At 39.0% G+C, this 27,284-nt stretch overlaps 1 non-coding gene and 1 pseudogene across 1 annotated transcript; one reads left to right on the forward strand and one right to left on the reverse strand.

Moving 5' to 3' along the window:
• LOC138069490 (placental prolactin-related protein 3-like) overlaps positions 1-25,555 on the reverse strand; it is a 41,392-nt pseudogene extending 15,837 nt beyond the window's left edge.
• Positions 18,492-18,602, forward strand: LOC138069856 (U6 spliceosomal RNA). The gene has a single exon (XR_011144123.1). It is a non-coding gene; the product is annotated as a U6 spliceosomal RNA (small nuclear RNA).
• Positions 25,556-27,284: the final 1,729 nt, after the last annotated feature.

A 27,284-nucleotide genomic window follows, 5' to 3' on the forward strand; every position in this document is an offset into this window, starting at 1 on the left:
TGTCTGAACCAGAAGCCCAAGGTGTGTTTTATAACCTAGGGAAGAGATTTCATGGAGGGAAGTGGAAGAGGGAAGTGGAAAGGATTCCAGTGCAGGCTGGAGATGAAAGTCATGGAGTCCCTTTCTTTAGAAGTCATCAGAAGCTGAGAAAGTATTTTTTCTAGGTGAGTGTATATTCAGCTCTAAGTGAGTACACTTTCTGGTTCAGCAAATTGTAAGTCTTCTGTATTTTTTCATTAATTTTCTTTACAAATGCATATATAATGATATCCATAAGACATTTTATTTATTCTTCTAGGCCATTTCAGTTCAGTTCAGTTCAGTTGCTCAGGCATGTCCAACTCTGTGACCCCATGAACTGCAGCAGGCCAGGCCTCCCTGTCCATCACCAACTCCCACAGTCCAACCCCATGTCTATTGAGTCGTTGATCCCATCCAACCATCTCATCCTCTGTTGCCCCTTTCTCCTCCTGTCCTCAATCTTTGCCAGCATCAGGGTCTTTTCAAATGAGTCTCTTTACATCAGGTGGCCAAAGTATTGGAGTTTCAGCTTCAACATCAGTCCTTCCAATGAAGACCGAGGACTTATCTCCTTTAGGATGGACTGGTTGGATCTCCTTGCAGTCCAAGAGACTCTCAAGAGTCTTCTCCAACACCACAGTTCAAAAGCTTCAGTTCTTTGGTGCTGACTCAGCTTTCTTTATAGTCCAACTCTCACATCCATACGTGATCACTGGACAGAACTCTGACAAAGTAATGTCTTTGCGTTTTAATATGCTGTCTAGGTTGGTCATAACTTTCTTTCCAAGGAGTAAGCGTCTTTTACTTTCACGGCTGCAATCACTATCTGCACTGATCTTCAGTTCAGTTCAGTTGCTCAGTCATGTCCGACTCTTTGCGACCCCAGGAATCACAGCACGCCAGGCCTCCCTGTCCATCACCAACTCCGAGTTCACTCACACTCACGTCCATTGAGTCAGTGATACCATTCAGCCATCTCATCCTTGGTCGTCCCCTTCTCTTCCTGCCCCCAATCGCTCCCAGCATCAGAGTCTTTTCCAATGAGTCAACTCTTTGCATGAGGTGGCCAAAGTACTGGAGTTTCAGCACTGATTTTAGAGCCCAGAAAAAAACGTCAGCCACTGTCTCCCCACGTATTTGCCATGAAATTATGGGAATGCATGCCATGATTTTAGTTTTCTGAATGATGAGCTTTAAGCCAACTTTTTCACTAGTCCATTTGTTTCAAAGCCATTGCTCTGCTTTTATTAGGATTTGAGATTTAAACCCTGAAAAAAATAAATCTATTGTAGACTTTGAATTTTTTACCAGTAGATGAATTGATGATATACAAAAGAACTAAAGATGTTTACTTTATTGAGCTCACAAAATTTTATATATGCATATGAAGAGAGTTATTCACATATAATTTTATTCTTGGCCCCTTGTGGTATTCTGAGAACTTTGACTGAAGCTATATATAAAAGAAATTACTTTATTATGATACTTAAACTACTGGTATAATTATATGTCCATATTCAAAATCCATAGGCCAGTGGCCATAAAGATGAGTGTCTTCATCCCCTAGGGAAGAAAATGATAGCAATTCCATTTCTATTTATTTTTATCTCACTGTCATTTAATTTCTACTTTGTGTATATTTTTAAATGTCATAATATATTAGAATAACAATGCATATATAATATTTTTACATAATATAATTAGGTCACTGACAGTGTGTTGAAAAATGGAAAATACTTTGGAGATTAGTTCTTTAGGAAACAGAAAATTATCAAAATTTGCTGCATAAAATGTTACTTAATTTGGGGGAGTTTACCAATAAGTTTTTATGAAACCAGTTCAACTGAAGAGAGGCAGAATGTTCAGAACATCCATGTTGGTATGAGTTTGCATAGAGCCTCAGAGACGGAAATGTTTTTGAAGTTGGGTAGAAGACCAAGAGACCTGACTGGACAGGGGAAAACTTGAATCTTGAATGCAAGTGAGCATGTTTGCTCCCCTCAGTGTGGTCTAAGTTGTTTTTCTTTGAATCACCTCCCTTTCTTCACCTTTATTCCCTAAACCCTGTCCTCTGCTTTACTATTTCTTTTCCCATAGTACAGACCACCTGTTAACACATAATATAATATACTTGGATTCATGTTTATTGCAGATTATCTGTCTTCCACCAGCTGGAATATCAGTTCCCTGAGGATAAGTGTCTGCCTGCTTAGTTTATTGATGTAGACTAAGCGCCTATGAGACTATCTGAGTCAGGGAGGAATTAAGTCAATGATCAATTGGTTAAATGACCAATAGCAGAGTACTGGGCAGGCTATAGGTTTCAAAATTATTTGATTTTAATTAGCTATTATAAATAAGCTGTTCTACAGTTAATGTTACAAGGTTAAGATGTGTTTCTGTATCTTTTATCAGCATAAACTTAAAACTACATTTGAAGATAAGGTTTTAGACCCAACATGATAGCTAAAATGCACATTTGGAAAATATATATGTACTAGTTGAACTGTTTTCTTTATCCAAAATATAATTATATTCCTTTTCAAAAACTGTTTCTTACATAGGTGTGTGTACATATATGTTTATATATATAAATACAATTCCATCTAGTCAAAGCTATGATTTTTCCATTAGTCAGTATGGATGTGAGAGCTGGACCATAAGAAAACTGAGTAAGGAGGAATTGAAGCTTTTGAACTGAGGTGTTGGAGAAGATTCTTGATAGTCCCTTGGACTGCAAGGAGATCAAACCAGTCAATACTAAAGGAAATCAGCCCTGAATATTCATTGAAAGGACTGATACTGAAGCTGAAGCTCCAATACTTTTTCCATCTGATGCAAAGAACTGACTAATTGGAAAAGGCTCTGATGTGGGAAAGATTGAAGGCAGAAGGAAAGGAGATGGCAGAGGATGAAATGGTTGGATGGTATCGCTGATTCGATGGACATGAGTTTGAGCAAGCTCCAGAAGATGGTGAAGATGCTGGGTCCATGGGGTCTCAAAGAGTTGAATATGACTGAGTGACTGAACTTTACTGAAGGTATGCATATGTGTTATGTATATAACATAATGATTATATGATCATTATACATTGGTCACATTGACAAATAATGCTATTTTGTTTCAGGTATCATTACACATAGATAATATTGACATATAATGAAACTTTGGTTTCAGGTGTACAACGTAATTATTTGATGTATATTGCAAAATGATCCCCACAATAAGTCTGGTGAACATCTGTTACTAGAAATAGTTACAATTTTCTTCTTGTGATGAGAACTTAAAAGATTTCTTCAGTTCAGTTCAGTTCGGTCACTCAGTCTTGTCTACTCTTTGCAACACCATGAATTGCAGCACACCAGGTATCCCTGTCCATCACCAACTCCCGGAGTTTATCCAAACTCATGTCCATCGAGTCCGTGATGCCAGCCAGCCATCATATCCTCTGTCGTCCCCATCTCCTCCTTCCCCCAATCCCTCCCAGCATCAGGGTCTTTTCCAATGAGTCAACTCTTCTCATGAAGTGGCCAAAGTATTGGAGTTTCAGCTTCAGCATCAGTTCTTCCAATGAACACCCAGGACTGATCTCCTTTAGGATGGACTGCTTGGATCTCCTTACAGTCCAAGGGACTCTCAAGAGTCTTCTCCAACACCACAGTTCAAAAGCATCAATTTCTTGGTGCTCAGCTTTCTTCACAGTCCAACTTTCTCATCCATACATGACCACTGGAGAAATCAAAGCCTTGACTAGACGGACCTTTGGTGGTAAAGTAGTATATCTGCTTTTGAATATGCTATCTAGTATCTAGGTTGGTCATAATTTTCCTTTCAAGGAGTAAACGTCTTTTAATTTCATGGCTGCAATCACCATGTGCAGTGATTTTGGAGCCCCCAAAAAATAAAGTTTGACACTGTCTCCACTGTTTCCCCATGTATTTCCCATGAAGTCATAGGACCAGATGTCATGATCTTCGTTTTCTGAACATTGAGTTTTAAGCCAACTTTTTCACTCTCCTCTTTCACTTTCATCAAGAGGCTTTTTAGTTCCTCTTCACTTTCTGCCATAAGAGTGGTGTCATCTGCATATCTGAGGTTATTGATGTTTCTCCCTGCAATCTTGATTCCAACTTGTGCTTCTTCCAGTCCAGCGTTTCTCATGATGTACTCTGCATATAAGTTAAAAAAGCAGGGTGACAATATACAGCCTTGACATACTCCTTATTCTATTTGGAACCACTCTGTCGTTCCATGTCCAGTTCTAACTGTTGCTTCCTGACCTGCATACAGATTTCTCAAGAGGCAGGTCAGGTGGTCTGGTAATCCTATCTCTTTCAGAATTTTCCACAGTTTATTGTGATCCACACATTCAAAGGCTTTGGCATAGTCAATAAAGCAGAAATAGATGTTTTCTGGAACTCTCTTGCTTTTTCCATGATCCAGCAGATGTTGGCAATTTGATCTCTGGTTCCTCTGCCTTTTCTAAAACCAGCTTGAATATCAGGGAGTTCATGGTTCACATATTGCTGAAGCCTGGCTTGGAGAATTTTGAGCATTACTTTACTAGTGTGTGAGATGAGTGCAATTGTTTGGCTCCTTAGAGTACTTATTTCTATCATTTGTTGCAGAACCTTAACAGTTTTTGGTGATTTCTGGGACTAAGTTGATGAAATACAGAAAAACAGAGCTCAGATGCTTTTGGATGAAACCTTAATTTATCTCCTCCCTTCTCTCTGACTTTTCAGTCATTTATTGACTCAACTAGTCCCATACTGTTGGATGTCTTTTTTGACTCTTACATCTGCCTCATTCCTTGCATGTGGTCAGGTCCATTTCATTTCCTTTACCTCCCAAATCCTTAGAGTCTTTTCACTTGGCAGAGCCCTCTCGATTTTTAGTGTCATAATATTCCCAGCTCTTTCTAGTCTCTTTCTTTTCCTCTACCAGCCCCAACAGCCACAACTCCATTAAAGTTTCTCTTTTCTAACTCTGGACATTCTGCTCTCTTGGACTAAATTTTCTTGGTTTCCTGTTTCTTTGTAGAGTAAAGACAAACTCTCCAAACTGGCATGATTCTCCCTAATGCATAAAAATCCATACAAGTATTTCTCCATTCTAACCCTACAATAGTATATATAGTATATCATTGGAGCATAATCATGAGAGATGCAACATGCATGGTAAGAAATGAACTTTTTTAATGTTTTTGTCAGACATGATTATTCACTGATACCTTACAATGATATACATATTAATATCTCAGTTGCCTTGATATAGGATGTCAGACATTGTTACTTCATAAGATAATCCTAAATGAATTGACAGATATACCTTTTACTCTTTTTGCACATCAATATCCCATCAACCTTTCAAAACTCCATAATAAAGCCAACTTATTTGTGTCACTCCTATGACTATTCAGATGGCTCGTAGTTTTACTTCAATCTGCTGTAGCACCGTGTTGGCATAATATCTTGTTCTTCTTCATGCTACATGCAATATAGTAATTTGTGTGTTTATATCACCCTCTCCTTTTCCACAACATGAGGGCCTACTTCTGGACAATAGAGACTTTTTTAAACCTCAGTTAATTGCACACTGTATCCATGACATATGACTTACTAATCTATAAGGTCAGTGAATTTCAAAGGTTCTTCATTTGTTTGTTACCATCCACTAACCACTGCTACTATTCTTGATATAGCATAGCCATTTCTTCAAATGTAATCTTACAAGGAAATCTGTAAAAGAGAGGGAAATGGATACTTTCGGGATAGTAAGGGAGTGATTGTTAAATCATGTCCAAATATCCCCGCTTCGGCTATCCCTGATTGACTCTATAGAATATCTATGGCTCTGTTCAGTATTGTCTGAAATCTACAGTATTCACTTTATATGTCAGTCAAGCATGGAGCACTCTCAATGTCACCACCTCTGTTCTTGATCTAAAGTCCTAAATTTATGCTTGAAATAAATTTTATGAGACAAATACATGAAGCTTTGTGTGGTCTGTTGGTGAATGCATGTTTTCTCCAACTGCATTGTCTCTCTTATTGCCAAATTTTCCTTCTAATAAATACCATCCTCTCTGCTAGAAATATCTAGACATTGAAGGAAAGAAAGTTAAGCAAGTAACAAAATAGTTTGGATGGATTCTGCCCTGAAGAGTTGCGAATTGTTGTTCATCTATAGAACTATGGCCTTCAGTAACAACAAAAGAATACTCCTAATATAAAGGACAGTTCCTGAAAAGAAAATTGAAGTAAAAGGGAATATGAGATATTTGCTCTTCAGTTCACTCAGTCTTATCCCACTCTTTGCAACCCCATGAATTGCAGCACACCAGGCCTCCCTGTCCATCACAAAATTCTGGTGTTCACCCAAACTCACCTCCATCGAGTCTGGGATGCCATCCATCCATCTCATCCTCTGTCGTCCCCATCTCCTCCTTCCCCCAATCCCTCCCAGAATCAGGGTTTTTTCCAATGGGTCAACTCTTCCCATGAGATGGCCAAAGTACTGGAGTTTCAGCTTTAGCATCATTCGTTCCAAAAATCACCCAGGACTGATCTCCTTTAGAATGGACTGGTTGGATCACCTTGCAGTCCAAGGGACTCTCAAGAGTCTTCTCCAACAACACAGTTCAAAAGCAGAAATTCTTTGGCACTCAGCTTTCTTCACAGTCCAACTCTCACATCCATACATGACCACTGGAGAAACCATAGCCTTGACTAGACGAACCTTTGTTGGCAAAGTAATGTCTCTGCTTTTGAATATGCTATCTACCTTGGTCAAAACTTTTCTTCCAAGGAGTAAGCATCTTTTAATTTCATGGCTGCAATCACGATCTGCAGTGATTTTGGAGCCCCCCAAAATAAAGTCTGACACTGTTTCCAATTTCCCCATCAATTTCCCATGAAGTGACGCAACCCAATGCCATGATCTTCGTTTTCTGAATGTTGAGCTTTAAGCCAACTTTTTCACTCTCCTTTCACTTTCATCAAGAGGCTTTTTAGTTCCTCTTCACTTTCTGCCATAAGGGTGGTGTCATCTGCATATCTGAGGTTATTGATATTTCTCCCAGCAATCTTTATTCCACCTTGTGCTTCTTTCAGCCCAGCGTTTCTCATGATGTACACTGCATAAAAGTTAAATAAGCGGGGTGACAATATACAGCCTTGACATACTCCTTTTCTTATTTGGAACCAGTCTGTTTTTAGGATATTTTAAAAAGCATATAAATTTGGGTCCTTGAAAATAACGTCCTCTAACAGCATTTCGTCCTTCACTAACCAAGTCCTAGACTCACTTTCCCTTTGCCGCTTTTCCTTCCTTCTTTCGCTTCCTTCTCTCTTATTCATCCCCCTTTCCCTTCTACCTTCTGATTTCCCATTTTCTGTTTACCAAGAATTACTGCTAGAGCCCTAAAGATGCTGCAAAACCAGCCCAGCAACCTCACTGACTTCTTAGCAGAGCCAGTCAAGAGACTGGCCCTCATCCCAGGTTGTTTGGAGGCTGTTGGACAAGCTGAGCAACCCTAATCCAGTCACATTGCTCCAGTCTCAGTAGAGACCAAATCCTCTATTTGGAGGATTTTATAATTCAGGGACCTACTAGGGCATGTTTGTAAGGCCATATAATTACTGACAAGGATCGTTATTCTAAAAGGAAGAGAGAATGGTATCTTACTTCTCAGATAAATGGGTATTTAAATCGGGCTTTGTGATCTACATCTACTCGGTGTCTATGTGACCAGTTGGACAATTTTTCAGAGGCCCCAGGCGGTGGACAGATGCACACCAGTATTTCTGCCATTCAATTATTTAGAGTGTTTATGATACATGGGTTCTCTGTGGGTCAGCTAGTAGGCAGCTCACTGTGGGCTGCTTAATTTTCTCCATACAGTGCTTGCAGAGTGAGAGAAAAAGAGAAGCTGTGGTGACTATTGCAGGTGGGGAGCTGTGGGTTCCAGAACATTTCCCCTGATTAAAGGAAACTATGAATTTGAGGATCCCCAACTTGTGAATGTCCTGGAGAATCACAAGGATACCCCTCAAGAGAAACACTTGTCAGTCAGGCGGAATTTCAGATCAGTCCATCTGGACCAAGAGAAGGCTACAACAGCACCATGTAAGTCAGTGATGTCAGAACTTTCCCATATCGTTACCATCTACCCTGTTCCAACATGGCCCGAGGAATGAAGATCCAGAGAGGGAGAGAGAAGGAACCTTGCAGAAATGGACACATCTGCACTTCCTGGTAGGTCCCCTGGGCCTCAGCAGGGGAGAGGGAAACATTGAATAGGCTGAATATGAGATGGAGCTGACACTTGACTGACCGGGACTTGTGAAACCCAGAGTGATGGAATGTGTGGAATGGCTGCCCGGTGATGCAGGAAATGAGGATGCAGTGGAGTGTGGATGACGACAGCCCCTGGAGGAGGATGAGCCAGGTCACATTTCTATCTACTATGGTCTCAGCCTTTGTGTCCCCCAGAAATTTCATATGATGAAATCCTGATCCCCATGATTTTGGTAACCCTATAGGGTTACCCTAGCTGGTGCCTTTGTGAGGTGATAGAGTTATAAGGATGAAGCCTCTTCAATGAGATGAGTGCTTTTATGTGTAAGAGACACACAGAGCTCCCGAGCCCTCCCCCCCATGTGAGGATACAGTGAGAAGTGTGTGACCAAAAAGGACCCTGCATGACCACACTGTGGAAATCCATTTGCATTGTTTTTAAGCCTGTGATATTTTGTTATAGCAACCCAGAAGGACTAAGACAGTATCGTAACAATCTTAGACAGTTCAGTAAACCTCAGGCTATTTATACAAAGCTGCGAAGCACTTATCTTGTCAGGTGAAACATTGTGATAGTTGGCTGACAGTTCGTGGCTGGCTTTCATAAAGAATCCTGAGAATTCAGTTTTCTTGGTAGCATGACCAGAACCAGGAACAATTATCTAATTCTTTGATTCTAATAACTTGACCCAAATAATTGGCTGTGATTCTTACAGAATCTCTTTATGATCTTTGTAATGCCAGCTTCTGCTATTTTTGACTAATTTTAATAGTTGCTTCATTCTCTCAATTGTAGGGGTGGATTTTCTTTTGATTTTCTATTAAATGAAGATAAGAAATGTTAACAAATTGCCCTCTTATATTTTGACATCTCTACAGAGTCTGTGTTTATTTTTTTAAGAGGAGACCCATTTCACAGAGCATGCATTAAAAAGCTGTAAATTTCAAAGAAGCTTGCTATGGGTTAGATCATTATGGCCACCTCAGAGGTGGATGGGATGGATGTGGATTTAGCACATTTTGACACCAGGATCTTTGTGTACATTTCAAGTTTATGTGAATCCCTGCACAGGCATTTGAACAGGTTAATCAAATGCAGAATGACTCACATCTTCATCTCTGGACATCAGGGATGGGAGTCCTGACCAGTAAATGCAAGCCTTGTACATCTTCCACCTTACTGGAAAAATAATCTGAATACCCAAAAGATAATGACCTTTTCTGCGTTTTATTAGTATTTGCTTATGTTTTTTGCTCCTAATTATCAAATTAAGATTTGGGTAAGACACACCAATATTAAACTCTCTAGATATGGATTTTGGAGCCAGCCTATGAGAAAACTATTAGGAATCTAAAAAATAGAAACATAAGTCAACTTTAGTTTTAACTTTCTCTTTTCTTCCTTCCCACTCCCATCCATTGATTTGAGAAGAACACAGAAAGAAGACGAGTGGAACTTCAATAGCAGCTGTCCTGTAATACTTGAAGAAAATTCTGCTCTTGGAATTTCTGTTTTCTAGTTCTCTTATTCTTGAAAATATTTCAAACACCTGTGCCAGGAAGAGGCAAGCTTTTGGTGGAATTGTGTGCAATGCAGGGAAGGCTGCCCATGTCAAAAATTGCAGTGACATTTTGATTCCTTTACAGTAGAATCTATCACTATGAATGCCCGCTGATGCTCCTGCTAAGTTGCTCAGTCATGTCCGACTCTGTGCGATCCCATAGATGGCAGCCCACCAGGCTCCCCAGTCCCCGGGATTCTCCAGGCAAGAATACTGGAGTGGGTTGCCATTTCCTTCTCCATATGAATGCCTAGGCTCCTGCTTTATGTAGTTGCAGTCTAGAATATAGAAATCATGAATCTTTCTTAGAAAATGAGATAATTCCAAACTCCTTAGGCAATACAGTGGTCACCTTTTTCATTCATGAAGAAAGTGAGAAAGCCCTCTGCAGCATGCTCACCTGGCTGAATTGCCTCTCTAGGAGTGCATGAAGTTTGTATGATTTTTTAATATTGTCTCTGCCACTTCATAGGATAGCATCTGAGACATCTTTCATACTCCACAGTATCGTAACTAGATGATACACTAGTCTATGCCAGGAGTATAGTAACATGAGTATCCACTTTAAGGTCTTCATTCTAAGCAACCATAAGAAACAGTTTCATTAAAATAATCATAATTCAGTGGTTTTGGTAACATGCAATCTTTGCTCAGAGCAGCGGACCTAATAAAGCTTGGTTATTCCTACGTGTATGCAGAGATTTCTGAAGGTAGTAAAAGTTGCAAAAGTATAAAATGTAAGCTATTAGTTCACACTTCACAGAACTATCAAAAATCTAAGTTATTTTAGGAACTAATTCTTCTGATGAGTTATAATTTATAACATGAAGAATTTTCTTTTTTCCTCTGAAATTCTACCACCACTCAGTGAGTTCTTTTGTGTTTGTATATTTGCGTGAGAAAATCTAAGTGTTTACAGCAAGTCAGTACGTGCCTGCAGTGCCTGACCCAGGAAAGAGGGATTCCACCTGTGCCCACGTCATTGTCACCCAGTGATTCATTTGTATTAATGAATCAGGTGAGTCATTTGTATTGATTTTTTATATTTGTGATATTTTTGATATTTTGATATTTGTTTTATGATATTACAACAAAGAGACGAGGAAGAAGACATGACATTCCTAACAGGCACTCTTTTCTCAGTTGATCCCACACCAGCCTCCTGCTGATCCCAGAACAGTCTGTTTTGTTGACATGTGTCCGGGCAGAAAATGGCACCGCGTTGTCTTTAGTAACAGCATCAGTGGGATTCACAATTTAGGGTTTTCCCCTCTAGTTCACTACTACTAGCAGAATTGAGCCTGAAAATCCCAGGGGCTGAAGATCTCTAACTAATATGCTTGATTTCTTTACAACCATGAACTGTTTTTATGGTAAAGAACAGAGAACTGAGTAGGATTAAATATAGTAATGCACATAAAGTGCTTAGTAAAATGTGAGGCCATGTAGTAACTCTCAATAAACTTTAAATTTATGCTTATTGAAAAACCCTCCTCTGCTTCCTCTTTGGCCTTTTTCCTTTACTTGATCATCCTCAATATTAATGAGCTTAACAGAGGAAAAGAATGCTGGTATCATTAAGTAGTTGTAGACAGAGAGTGTTTTAATGCGGGATGCATGTGAATATATTTTAAATATTGTTAGGATGAAGGATAAGGCAGGAAGTCAGAAATGAGAGATCATATTGATGAAAATTTGTAGCTGCCATAAATGATTGAAGCTTGATATGTAAACTGTGTTACCCTCAGAACAGAGGTAATTGTTGTGGCCATGAGAAGCAAAGCAATGTTAGATAGGTCATTGTGGGGGAGACTTACAAATTAAGAATAAAAGGTGACAGAAGTGTCATTGAGAATGACGAATGAAGGAGGTGTCAGAGAATTAGAAGCAGAATCAAGAGAGCCTTGAAAGGCAGATGTGGGGGCTCGGGTGGTGCAGTATAGGACTCCGAAGTAGGAGTCACTAGTAATAGTGAGTACTCAACACTGGGGTGTGTTTCTTACATATTTATGTATTTTGCAATCTCATATTTTATACATGGAAGTTCCCATTCATTTCCTGTTTTCTTACAGAATAGTGTCTAATGCACTGGTTGAACTAAAGTTGTCTGCATGGATGATTTATAGATCTGTTATTTATTTTGCTACTACAGATCTTTAGTCATCCCTTGATTTTGCTCATGCTTCATCAAGTGCATAATATAATTTCTCTTCAATTGCTTACGGTTCCTCCACCTTTTTCTGCATGTACAGTTACCATTACCTCTAATAATCTGAAGCCTGGTAAGCTATATACTGTCTCATCTGATACTGTCTCATCTATATACTGTCTCATCTCATGTTCATCTGTTTGGCTTTTTCTCTTTCTTCGGGAGTATGGAAGGAATTGGTGTGGCAGCTCTTGGTGGCATTGATATAGTACTATTTTCCCTGGGCATATTGTTCATCCTGAAAGTGATAAGGCAATTAATTAGGGTTGTTGGACATTCAGTAGATGAACCCATTACCAGAACATTAACCTGTGTGATAGACATGTAATTTTCTTGATGGGGAGCATCACAAAATTTGAAAGTCATTTGTTTCCTACTTTTTCTATACGTTGTCTCTATAAAAATGATTTTACATCTAACTTTTCTAAGTTAACCTTTTCCCTTCTCTATTTAATCATTATCTTTTTTTTTTTTCATTTTTTAGTATTTGAACCACATATAGTACTTTTGTACCAATACTTGGTGCTTCCCAGGTGACAGCAGTGGTAAAGAACATTCCTGCCAATGCAGGAGATATAAGAAGACTCAGGTTTGATCCCTAGGTGAGGAGCATCCCTTGCAAGAGGGTATATTAGCATACTCTGGTATTCTTGCCTGGCCAATCCTATGGACAGAGGAGCCTCTTGGGCTACAGTCAATAGGCTTGCAAAGAGTTGGACACAACTGAGGTGACTTAGAATGCATGCATGAACCTGTATTTAATCATTTAATCTCTTGTTTACTGTGGGTTAGAGCCAATATATTCCCTTATAAGGAGTAATACAGTTATGACTCTGACTTATCTCTGAATCCACCTACCAAAAACTTTAGTGTTCATCCCAGGTGCAGAATACAATGTTGTTTATGGAGACAAAATGGTGCAGCAGAAAAACATGGCATAAAGTTATAAGAAACACTAAGCAATGGACTGAGAATAGTAAGAGTAGAAAAATCTAACTAACACATTGATAGAGAAAAACTAATCTTTAGCGAAAGTTACGCACATTTCAAGAGATTCCTTGGGAGAGTTGGAAAAAAAAATGGACAGTCAAAAATGGAGGATGAAACAAAAACTAGTGATTAAAAAGAACTATGTGAATTGAATAGAAACCTCTAGCACTGCTTTTTAATAGCTGTCTGCTCTACTGTGTGCTCCTTGATTGACCTAAGACTTCAGGCTATACTACAAAGCCACAGTCATCAAAACAGTATGGTACTGGCATAAAGACAGACATATAGATCAATGGAACAAAACAGAAAGCCCAGAGATAAATCCACACACATATGGACACCTTATCTTTGACAAAGGAGGCAAGAATATACAATGGAGTAAAGACAATCTCTTTAACAAGTGGTGCTGGGAAAACTGGTCAACCACTTGTAAAAGAATGAAACTAGATCACTTTCTAACACCACACACAAAAATAAACTCAAAATGGATTAAAGATCTAAATGTAAGACCAGAAACTATAAAACTCCTAGAGGAGAACATAGGCAAAACACTCTCAGACATACATCACAGCAGGATCCTCTATGATCCACCTCCCAGAATTCTGGAAATAAAAGCAAAAATAAACAAATGGGATCTAATTAAAATTAAAAGCTTCTGCACAACAAAGGAAAATATACGCAAGGTGAAAAGACAGCCTTCTGAATGGGAGAAAATAATAGCAAATGAAGCAACTGACAAACAACTAATCTCAAAAATATACAAGCAACTTATGCAGCTCAATTCCAGAAAAATAAACGACCCAATCAAAAAATGGGCCAAAGAACTAAATAGACATTTCTCCAAAGAAGACATACAGATGGCTAACAAACACATGAAAAGATGCTCAACATCACTCATTATCAGAGAAATGCAAATCAAAACCACAATGAGGTACCACTTCACACCAGTCAGAATGGCTGCGATCCAAAAATCTGCAAGCAATAAATGCTGGAGAGGGTGTGGAGAAAAGGGAACCCTCCTACACTGTTGGTGGGAATGCAAACTAGTACAGCCACTATGGAGAACAGTGTGGAGATTCCTTAAAAAATTGCAAATAGAACTACCTTATGACCCAGCAATCCCACTGCTGGGCATACACACGGAGGAAACCAGAATTGAAAGAGACACATGTACCCCAATGTTCATCGCAGCACTGTTTATAATAGCCAGGACATGGAAACAACCTAGATGTCCATCAGCAGATGAATGGATAAGAAAGCTGTGGTACATATACACAATGGAGTATTACTCAGCCATTACAAAGAATACATTTGAATCAGTTCTGTCGAGATGGATGAAACTGGAGCCGATTATACAGAGTGAAGTAAGCCAGAAAGAAAAACACCAATACAGTATACTAACACATATATATGGAATTTAGAAAGATGGCAATGATGACCCTGTATGCAAGACAGGAAAAAAGACACAGCTGTGTATAACGGACTTTTGGACTCAGAGGGAGAGGGAGAGGGTGGGATGATTTTGGAGAATGGCATTCTATCATGTATACTATCATGTAAGAATTGAATTGCCAGTCTATGTCTGACGCAGGATACAGCATGCTTGGGGTTGGTGCATGGGGATGACTCACTGAGATGTTATGGGGAGGGAGGTGGGAGGGGGGTTCATGTTTGGGAACACATGTAAAAATTAAAGATTTTAAAATTTAAAAAAAAAAAGTGGGAAAAAAAATAATAAATAAATAAATAAAATTTAAAAAAAAATAAAATAAAATAAACACCCCTTCTACTGTAGCTCTAAAGTTATTCACTGCAAATCATAAAACAATAATTTGTAGCATTAAAAAACTACCATTATTTGTTTTTGTGACCAGGATTCAGCTTTGTTTAACATGTTCCATCCACACAGTTCACTGCAGAGCAGTTCTCATTTATTGGCTATTTACTCTGAGCCTGGAGAAGAAAGCCCAAAGAGAATTGAAGGACCAGAAAATCAACATGCTTCCTTTTCCCCAGTCCCACCTAAAAGTGCTTTATGTCAGGTCGTATTGTGGACTGAATGCATGTTCTTCAAATTCATGTGTTAGAGCCCTAACTGCCAAAGTACTGTGTTTTGAAAGGGTTGCAACTTTTTGGGATCCCATGGACTGCAGCCCACCAGACTCTTCTGTCTATGGGATTTCTCAGGCAAGAATACTGGAGTGGCTTGCCATTCCCTTCTCCAGGGAATCTTCCAGACCCAGGGATAGAACCCAGGTCTCTCACATTGTGGGAAGATTCTTTACCATCTGAGCCACCACTGAAGCCCCTTAAGGTTAAATCGGCCCTTAGGGTGGAACACTGATCCAATAGGTTTAGTGTCTTCATGAAGCGAAACACCAGAGAATTACCTCTGTGTCTCTGTGTCTTTTCCTCTATCTCTCTTTCCCACCCCCCACCCTGTGAGGACTCACAGAGAATCCAGCCTGGAAGGAAATAATTTTTACCAGAACCACACCTTCCTGGTGCCCTAATCTGGGACTTCTAGCCCCCAGAACTGTAAGGAAGTAAATTTCTGTGGTTGATTCCACTGAGTCTATTGTGTTCTTTTATGGCATTCTTGGCTGACAAATACAAAATCATTTATTTTGGAAATTTACAAAAGGAAATGAATGAATGGAAATTGACAAAGTTATCCTACTTCTTAGGAATCTTAGAGATTTCACAAAACTGATCTTTCCTTCGGTTTCCACATCTTATGAGCTGTCGGCTTCTTTGACCTAGAGACTCTGCTATTTGAAATTTGGCTGATGCAGCCTTCTTGTTTAAAGTATAGTATAGCCCAGTCAGTTAAGTGAAGGTACCTTCTGGGAGCCTGGTGGGCTACACAGTCCGTGGGGTCACAAGAGTTGGACACAACTTAGCAACTAAACCACCACCACCACAGTACTTACAAACTCATTGAACATTATGGTGGAAAGGTTATGGAAGTCGTGGGACAGCCTGGCGGCATCAATAAACAGGTCTGTAATTTACCCAGAGTTTTTTTTTTTTTTTTCAATAATTGTTATATGAGGAAGGGTTAATGAGTTGATATGGAGAAGGCAATGGCACCCCACTCCAGTACTCTTGCCTGGAAAATCCCATGGACGGAGGAGCCTGGTGCGCTGCCGTCCATGGGGTCGCTAAGTCAGACATGACTGAGCAACTTCACTTTCACTTTTCACTTTCATGCTTTGGAGAAGGAAATGGAAACCCACTCCAGTGTTCTTGCCTGGAGAATCCCAGGGACGGGGGAGCCTGGTAGGCTGCCGTCTATGGGGTTGCACAGAGTCGGACATGACTGAAGTGACTTAGCAGCAGCAAGGGATTCCAGGGGGATGTCAAACACATCAGAACAGCAGAACAGGCATGAGTTGCCTGGCACAAGAGCAGATTTGACATGACCAGCAAATGGAGCAGGCAGGACCCTGCTAAAATAAAAACATGAGCCATTCTGAGATGATCTAGTCACCTGAGGTTATCAAATCCATCCTGCGGAGGGAAGCCTTCTCTTTCCCTATAGCTCATAGCAGGAGTTGGTACTGTAGTAGCTGGGATTGGAAAGGAGTGTCTTCTGTGTAAATTTAGACAGATGATGATATTTGCACAGATAGATAGTTGGAGAAGTAGGTTACTCCCTGTAATTTTATATTGCTCCCAGAACTACTTCTGTGCTCTGCAAACATTTGGCACTTAATTCTGAGCCAGAGTGTCTAGGCCATTTTTTTAAAACAGTTTAATGTTGGGACTCTGCAGACTCTGGCAACAGGGCCATCTAGGAGTTTGTAATTTTTTCACTCTACATTGACTAATGCTTGAATTTTAGACACTGAAATGACAAGAGAAGTCCAGTTGATCTGTGTGGTTTACCATCATGCTGGGGTAAGAGTAAACATATGACTGACTGATCACTACTTTTGAGTACCAAGAGAATACTAAGAGAAAAGGATACTGTACCTTGGATCTGCTCACTCACCTCAGTAACCCCATGCATGTCTTTGATACTTTCCCAAAAGCTTTAAAACATCTTAAAATTTGTGTTTCACAAGAACCCTGTGAGATAGCCTTAATCTTCACTAAGATCATCATGTTCTGTTAATGAAGATATGATGACTTGGAGAGGGCAAGTGATTTTCCCCAGGTTCCATTATTAGCAGATGCAGGTGACTGGGCAGATGTCACATCACACATGCCTGTGGGCTCTCGGTCTGCATGTGTGTAACCAGGACCACATCCGGAGCTGTGATGACTCTGCTTAAAGAGAAAAATATTTTGTCTTTGACTGCAAAACAGCAGTGACCCTAGAACATTGGTTTTATCCACTTGTTCTGCTCTGTCTATAAAACACTCACTGTTACAGTCTCTGACAATTATCAGTGTGGGAGCCTGGTTCTCCTGGCTAGCCTTTCTTCTAGGCACCTTGACAGCTCTTCTACTTTTATGCGTCTTTAATCTTCTCATTACGTTTGTTTCTTCAAGAAAATAGCAAATATCTCTCCAAATGGTAAAACAAGAATATTACCTGGTCAGCACCCAAGACAACGTCATTGACTCTGCCAACAAGGCCTACCCTTTCCTGACTTGGACTTTTTAGGGACAAAATTTATCTGTCTGATGTGGAGTACATCCTGACAACCCATAGAACTTAGTTTCTGAACCGTCTCCAAACATCTCCTTTTTGATAGTAGAACCAGACCTTCCTGCTGCCGTGATGTATTGTAATATTTCAGAAATTATTCCTGGCCCTGCCTTTGGCCAACAGAAGCATAAAATCATAGACTCTTGCAAGCATGATTTTAACATTACTCTTCCTGTCCATCCTTTGTAAGTAAGCAGAATTTAAGACTAAAGTGAGCAAAAGTTGAGTTTGGACAAGAGAACTGATAAAATAGAGATTTTATCCTTCTGAATGAGACCTTAACATGATTATTTTTCCAATATACCAGAAGAGTGGTAATTTAATTAAGGATAAGATATCAACAGTTACTAGATTTTCTCTGTTCTTATTTAGTTTAAAGGGACATAGTATCTAAGAATAAAATGGTTATTTAAAATTAGGTGATGAAAATAAAAGAAGTGGTTTTCAAAATGAAGACATAGAAGTTGGAGAAATTTGGGACTATCTCTCTCATCAACTAAAGAGCTTATTGTGACAGGCAAGGAGAATAGCTTGTATAACATAGAGGTATTTGTGTCCATATATTTCTGTGCATTTATACATGTCTTATGCCTAAATATATGCTTAATTCCTTCATGGAACTTGGACATTATAAAATTCAATTTTATAAGAGTCACTAAATATAGCAGAATATCCTAATTCTAATGGGATTGATCTTCTGTTGGTAGATGACTGACTATATGATTTTTTTCTGTTAAATTGTTATTTGTGTGTTTGCTTTGGTAGCACATATATTTAAAAATGGGAATAATACTGAGGAGATTAGCATGGCCCCTGCCCAAGGATGACACACAAATCTGTGAAGCCTTCCATATTTTTCTGTAACAACTTCGAGGGGTGGGACAGGAAGGAAGGTGGCAAGGAGATTCAAGAGCAGGGGGGACATAGGTATACCTACGGCTGATTCATGCTGATGTTTCACTGAAAGCAGTACTATTGTAAAGCAATTACCCTTCAATTAAACATCAATAAATTTAATTATTAAAACTTTTATTGAGGATCATATAACAGGTTCAGATATTCATTGTATGACTAAAGAGGATCTTACTGGAAACTGATGGTGTCAATTATCATTGGTTAGTGATTCATTAACTTTATAATTGAATGAAAAAAGTAAACTAACAAACACTACTGTCATGATTCAGTGCCATAGCAAGCTATAATCCTTGTCTGTGTTCGCTTTTAGGTGGTATAGTGCCCAAACTTTGAAACTGAGCCTGTTCCCAGAAGTCATGAGTCCTGCCCAGGGTTTTTGTTCCTGACGCTGGAGGCTTCTGTTCGCTGGTCACTAAGGCCCACATTTTCTCTGCTGAGCATTCTCTGGGTCTATCACGTGCAGAAGTCTTTATATTTTGGTTTTCTAATTTGATTCTCTTATTCTTTTGATCAGACTACTAAGTCTCTTTACAATTTATTTTTCAGACCCTCTTGTGCTTTGATTTTTCTGATGCTCATTAGTGTATTTGCTTTCATGTCTACCTCTCTGAGTAGTTTTCAGCATCTACATAAACCCTACCCTATTCTCTTACTGCCTGAATTTTGGTGTTTAGCATCAGCATATTTTATGAACTTCATTTTCCTTCTGGTGCAGTTTTTGGTACACAGTTTAAGCTGGCTGGCTCCCATCTGACTTGTTCATGTTGTCTCCAAAAATTAGAGAACTCTGCTTTCTTTTGAGGCAGTACTTCCCCTTGTTTTAATATCATTGCTAATTTTCTATGTTTTCACTTTCTGCCTCATAAGCTTTGTCTTTCTCAACCTACTGTAACTTTAGTACTATGTGTCTCTATGTTGGTATTAATATTTTAAATAAATATCAGCCTAGCATACCTGAGAAGTAAAGGGAATAAAATTACAATAGTATTAGTAAGAATACATTCCCCCAAATTATAATCCAGTAATGCTCCCAGTTTTAACTGACTTTCTATCCATGTATTGTTGATGTCCCCTACTCATTTTTCCTTATTAGGTGTTTCAATTTTGAAATAGAATGTAGAAAACAATGGAGTGGAAAATCCTAAAAATCATATGGGGTCGCACAGAGTCGGACACGACTGTAGTGACTTAGCAGCAGTAGCAGCAGCAAGATTAAGTATGTAATTATTAGTTTTTTATAGTTAGTAGGGTATTTTTAGCACTTATAGCTCACTGTAGGGTGATTGCTATCAAGTGAAGGATGTATACTGTGAACTGCAATCACCAAACACATGATTGGAGATAAAGAAAGCAATGCCAGGAAGACACAGGCTTCTGTTCTGGAAGGAAAAACTTACAGTGTCTCTCATCTACTGTCTACTCTTCAGATTTTTCAAAACACTAACTCTTCCTTTGCTCATTTAATAATTTGGGTTGTTTGATTTCTTTTCCTACTGAGTTGCATGAGTCTCTTATATGTTCTTGGATATGAAGCAAAAACCAAATATGTGACTTGCAAATATATTTTATTGATTCAATAGGTTGTCATTTCATTTTATCGATGGCTTCTTAAACTATGTAGAAGGTTTTGAGTTTGATGTGGTCTCACTAGTTTATTTTTGCAGTTCTTGCCTTTGCTTTTGATGACTGAGTTGTTTGAGATGCTTGTATTTCAGAAAGCAATCCTTTATCAGTTGTTTTATTTGCTATTATCTTCTCCCATTCTTACCAAAAGACACAGACTGGCTGAATGTATACAAAAACAAGACCCATATATATGCTGTCTACAAGAGACCCACTTCAGTCCTAGAGACACATACAGACTGAAAGTGAGAGGATGGAAAAAGATATTCCATGCAAATGGAAATCAAAAGAAATCCAGATTGGCAATTCCCATATCAGAAAAAATAGACCTTAAAATCAAAACTATTATGAAAGATAAAGAAGGACACTACCAAATGATCAAGGGATCAGTCCAAGAAAAAGACATAACAACTTTAACTATTTATGTACTCTACATAAGAACACCTCAATACATAAGGTAAACACTGACAAAAAAGGGGAAATTGACCGTAACACAATAATAGTAGGGCATGTTAACACCGCACCTATACCAATGGACAGATCAACAGAACAGAGAATTAATAAGGAAACATAAGCCCAAAAGGAAATATTAGAGCAAATAGACCTAACTGATATCTTCAGCAGATTCCATCCAAATGCAGAAGAATACACATCCTTCTCAAGTGCACATGGAACATTTTCCTCATATTGGGTCACTAATCAAACCTCTGGAAACTGAAATTATATCAAGCATTTTCTCTGACCACAACATTATGAGACTAGATATCGATAATAGGGAAAAATAAAATTAAAGAACACAAACACATGGTGATTAAACAACACATTTCCAAATAATGAACAGGTTACTGAAGAAATAAGGGAAATCAAAACATTCCTAGAAACAAAGAACAATGAAAACATGATGCTCTAAAACCTACAGGATGCAACAAAAGCAGTTCAAAGAGGGAATTTATAGTAATACAAATCCTATCTCAAGAAACACATTGAATTGAAAACCTAGCTTTACATTTCTTTAACTCTTTTTAAATTTCTCTTATCAATGTCTTAAAAATTTTGCATAAAATTTTTCAGCACCTTGCTTAAGTTTATTTCTAAGTGTTGTAACTTTTTTTGATGCAATAGTAAATGAGATTGTTTTCTTTATTCAGCTTTCTAATATTTCATTCCTTATGATTATACAGTGGAAGTGAGAAATAGATTTAAGGGCCTAGATCTGATAGATAGAGTGCCTGATGAACTATGGATGGAGATTTGTGACATTGTACAGGAGGGATCAAGACCATCCCCATGGAAAAGAAATGTAAAAAAGCAAAATGGCTGTCTGGGGAGGCCTTACAAATAGCTGTGAAGAGAAGAGAAGTTAAAAGCAAAGAAGAAAAGGAAAGATATAAGCATCTGAATGCAGAGTTCCAAAGAATAGCAAGGAGAGATAAGAAAGCCTTCCTTAGTGATCAATGCAAAGAAGTAGAGGAAAACAACAGAATAGAAAAGACTAGAGATCTCTTCAAGAAAATTAGAGATACCAAGGGAACATTTCATGCAAAGATGGGCTCAATAAAGGAAAGAAATGGTATGGCCCTAACGGAAGCAGAAGATATTAAGAAGAGGTGGCAAGAATACACAGAAGAACTGTACAAAAAGATCTTCTCGACCAAGATAATCATGATGGTCTGATCACTCAGCTAGAGCCAGACATCCTGGAATGTCGTAAAGTCTAGTGGGCCTTAGAAAGCATCAGTACGACCAAAGCTAGTGGAAGTTATGGAATTCCAGTTGAGCTATTGCAAATCCTGAAAGATGATGCTGTGAAAGTGTTGCACTCAATATGCCAGCAAATTTGGAAAACTCAGCAGTGGCCACAGGACTGGAATAGGTCAGTTTTCATTCCAATCCCTAAGAAAGGCAATGCCAAAGAATGCTCTAACTACCGCACAATTACACTCATCTCACACACTAGAAGGTAATGCTCAAAATTCTCCAAGCCAGGTTTCAGTAACACGTGAACCTTGAACTTCCTGATGTTCAAGCTGGTTTTAGAAAAGGCAGAGGAACCAGAGATCAAATTGCCAGTATCTAATGGATCATGGAAAAAGCCAGAGAGTTCCAGAAAAACATCTATTTCTGCTTTATTGACTATGCCAAAGCCTTTGACTATGTGGATCACAATAAACTGTGGAAAATTCTGAAAGATATGGGAATACCAGACCACCTAACCTGCCTCTTGAGAAATCTGTATGCAGGTCAGGAAGCAACAGTTAGAACTGGACATGGAACAACAGACTGGTTCCAAATAGGAAAAAGAGTACATCAAGGCTGTATATTGTCACCCTGCTCATTTAACTTATATGCAGAGTACATCATGAGAAATGCTGGGCTGGAAGAAGCACAAGCTGGATTCAAGATTGCCGGGAGAAATATCAATCACCTCAGATATGCAGATGACACCAGCCTTATGGCAGAAAGTGAAGAGGAACTAAAAAGCCTCTTGATGAAAGTGAAAGTGGAGAGTGAAAAAGTTGGCTTAATGTTCAACATTCAGAAAACAAAGATCATGGCAGCCGGTCCCATCACTTCATGGGAAATAGATTGGGAAACAGTGGAAACAGTGTTAGACTTTATTTTTTTGAGCTCCAAAATCAGTGCAGATGGTGACTGCAGCCATGAAATGAAAAGACGCTTACTCCTTGGAAGAAAAGTTATGACCAACCTAAATAGTATATTCAAAAGCAGAGACATTACTTTGCCAACAAAGTTCCATCTCGTCAAAGGCTATGGTTTTTCCAGTGGTCATGTATGGATGTGAGAGTTGGACTGTGAAGAAAGCTGAGCGCCAAAGAATTGATGCTTTTGAACTGCGGTGTTGGAGAAGACTCATGAGAGTCTCTTGGACTGCAAGGAGATTCAACCAATCCATTCTAAAGGAAATCAGTCTTGGGTATTCTTTGGAAGGACTGATGCTAAAGCTGAAACTCCAATACTTTGGCCACCTCATGTGAAGATTTTACTCATTGGAAAAGACTCTGATGCTGGGAGGGATTGTGGGCAGGAGGAGAAGTGGATGACAGAGGATGAGATGGCTGGATGGCATCACTGACTCGATGGACAAGAGTCTGGGTGAACTATGGGAGATGGTGATGAACAGGGAGGCCTGGTTGCTGCAATTCATGGGGTCTCAAAGAGTCAGACATGACTGAGTGACTGAAGTGAACTGAACTAAACTGAATAGTTCATTGTTGATATATAGATTGGCAACTGAGTTTCATATATTGGAATATAGTAAACATAATGTATGCTACATCTTTAAAGAACAGACATTTTCCCACAAATGAGACATATAGATGGTCAACAGATATATGACAAGATGCTCAGCATGACTAAGATTCAAAGGAAATTCTGATCAAAAGCATGAGAGATATCACTTCACACCTGTTTGAAAAGCTAGTACCAAAAATGTAAGAAATGACAAATGTTATAGAGGATGTGGAGAAAAAGGAGTGCTTATGCACTGTTGGTATGGATGTATACCAGTGCAACTACCATGGAAAAGTACTGTGGAGGATCCTTAAGAAATTTAAAAGAGAACGGTTATGTGATCCATTATCCCACTTCTGGATATGTAGTCAAAGGAAATGAAATCATTGTCTCAAAGAGAGATCTGTATTCCTGCGTTTATTGCAGCATTATTCACAGTAGCCTTGGTATAGAAACAACCATCTTTCAACAGGTGAATGGATGAAAACAATCTGATGTGACATTTATAGGTAAATGTTATAAAGCCATTAGAAAAAGAAAGAAATCCTTCCATTTGTGGCAACATGGATGAAACCTGAGGGCATTACGCTAAATAAATGACTTCAGAGAAAGACAAATGCCATTTGATCTTAATTATAAGGAGTTTCCAATAAATGATGGAACTCAGACTAGAAAAATGATTGTCCAGGACTGGAAGGTAAGACAAATAGGGAGAGATTTTTAAAGGTTAAATATTTTCATGTATAAAAAATTTATAAGGTCTGAGTATCTAAGTTTAAGCTTCATGGTCTAATCAGGAGATCTAATCATGAGATTGAACAAGCTCTGGGAGTTGGTTATGGACAGGAAAGCCTGTGTTGCCACAATCCATAAGGTCACAAACAGTCGGACACCACTGAATGACTGAACTAAAGAGAGTGGAACTTACCTCCTACTGCTAAGTCGCTTCAGTCATGTCTGACTCTGTGCAACCGCATAGACGGCAGCCTACCAGGCTCTCCCAGCCCTGGGATTCTCCAGGCAAGAATATTGGAGTGGGTTGCCATTTCCTTCTCCAATACATGGAAGAGATAAGTGAAAGTGAAGTCATTCAGTCATGTCCGACTCTTAGCAAACCCTTGGACTGCAGCCAACCAGGCTCCTCCGTCCATGGATTTTCCAGGCAAGAGTACTGGAGCAGGGCTGCCATTGCCTTTTCCAAACTTACCTGTGTTCTCCTCAAAAAGTCAAAGATAAACATGTGTGCTACTGTTGCTGCTGCAGCTAAGTTGTTTCAGTCATGTCCAACTCTGTGTTACCCCATAGATGGCAGCCTACCAGGCTCCCCTGTCCCTGGGATTCTCCAGGCAAGAACACTGGAGTGGGTTGCCATTTCCTCCTCCAATGTATGAAAGTGAAAAGTGAAAGTGAAGTCACTCAGTCGTGTCCAACTCTTAGTGACCCCATGGACTGCAGCCCACCATGCTCCTCCATCCATGGGATTTTCCAGGCAGGAATATTGGAGTGGGGTGCCACTGCCTTCTCTAACTTAACAGAAAGGGAAACTCATTTCTAATACATGCACAAATGGGGGTGGACAAGATGACAGAGGGGTAGGTGGAAGTGGGGTACACCATCTCCATCCATGCATCAAGAACATCTAAAGACACAGCAATTCTCACAGAAGACCAGGTGAATACTGGCAGGACTCCCTGACTACTGAGAAGGAATATCCGGATCCATATAGAATTCAGCAGGACAAAGGAAAAATGGGACAAGGAAGAAAGGGAAAGAAGGAGCAGAGCAAGTGGGACCAGCCTGCACCTGGGGGAGGAGGAGCTAAAGTGCACGGGAGAGATCCCTGCCTCCATGGCCATCCACTGGGACGGGGGGTGCATTTGAAGCAGTTGGGGAGTGAACTCACTAATCTGTGACAGTCTCAACGGAGTGAGAACCACACAGACAAGCCATGCTGCAGCCTTGCATACCTCGGACATGGTTGTAAGTCCGCTGGTGTCCAAGAAGCTGGGAGCTGGACCCATGGGGATTGCAGAATGATCCCTGGGTGAGGACTCCTGCTGACCTTGGGCAGTCAGCCAGATGGGATGGGATGGTGGAAATCTGTTTCATGGAATGCTTCTTAAAGCTGTGAGGCCATAAAAGTAGGGTTCAATTGCCTGTGGAGTAGAGCTATCTCTTTCTCAATGCGGGTACCTGTAGGTTGAGCAATAGAGAAAGATTTCAGTGAGAGTGGTCCTTGAGTGCATGAGGCACTAAGCAATGGAGAATTTTGAATGTATATATACCCTACCCTACACTATTCTCTGTCTAAATTTTGGGTTTTAGCATCGTAATATTTTTATGAACTTAAATTTCTTCTGGTAGGGTTTCTGGTTTACAAATTAAGCTAATTCCTCACATCTGGTTCATTCTTGGTGTTTCAAGAAACTTTGAGAACCTTCCTTCCTGTCGAGGTAATACTGCCCTTTAGTTTACTGCCATTGCTGACTTCCCATACTTTGACTTCTTGCCTAATATATTCTATGTATTTCTCCATTCACTTTAACTTTAGTAGTATGTGTCTCTGTGTTGCTATTAATTTTTATAATAAATTATTAACCTGATGCAGTAGAGAATCAAAACGACTACAGTTACAACAGTAGTAATAAATTACCCCAAATTATAATCCATTAATGCTCCCATTTAAAACTGATTTTCTATCTATATATTATTGAGGTCTCTTAACTCATTTTCCTTACCAGATGGCTCAATTTTGAAATGAAATATCAAATATAGAAATATATTTGATATATTATATAGACTAGAATATATTTGATATATTATATTATATATTATATATTAATTATATAATTAACACATTATATATAATATGATAAATTATAGTATATTATAATATATTAATATATTATTATATATTATACATTTGATATATATTATGTGATAAACATATTTGATATGTTGTACAGAATACTATATGAAATATAGAAAACAATGGAGAGGTAAACTCCAGAAATTACCTTCCTTTTGATATGTCTCATTAGTAAGTATGCAAATATTAGGGTATTTTTGCCCCCAGTGGGGCTGCTCTTAGTACATATTATAGCTCACTGTGGGATGATTGCTATTGACTGAAGAACGTACACTGTGAACTGTAATTGTAAAACAAGTAAGTGGAGATGAAGAAAGTAATGCCAGGCAGGCACAGGCTTTTGTTGTTCTAGAAAGAAAACCTTGCTGTATCTCTCGTCTACAGTCTAATCTTCAGATTTTGTGAAAGTGTTACTTTTCTTATGCTCCATTAAAAATTTGGATTTTTTGGGTATTTTTGCCCTTGAGTTGTATGTCTCATGTATTTTTGGATATTAAGCCCTTATCAAATATATGACTTGGAAATATCTTTTGTCAGTCTGTAAATTACAATTTGATTTTGTTGATGTTTCTTTGTTTGGAGTTGGATGTGGTCCCACTTGTTTGTTTTTGCAGTTGTTGCTTTTGTTTTGGTTTGAAACCCAAAAACTCATTGCAAAGACAGATGGCAAGAAGTTTATCTCAATGTATTCTTCTAGGGGTTTAATCGCTTAAAGTCTTATGTTCAACTTTTTAATCCCTTTTTAGCTGATTTTTGTGTATGGTAAAACACAGGGGCACAGTTTCATTTTTTCATAGGACTCTCCAGTTTTCCCAGTGCCATTTTTGAAAAGCTTGTCCTTTCCCCACTGGATATTCTTGGCTCCTTTTTCCTAAGCTAAC

This window comes from Capricornis sumatraensis, chromosome 22 (genome assembly GCF_032405125.1).
Source record: "Capricornis sumatraensis isolate serow.1 chromosome 22, serow.2, whole genome shotgun sequence".
NCBI lineage: Eukaryota > Metazoa > Chordata > Mammalia > Artiodactyla > Bovidae > Capricornis > Capricornis sumatraensis.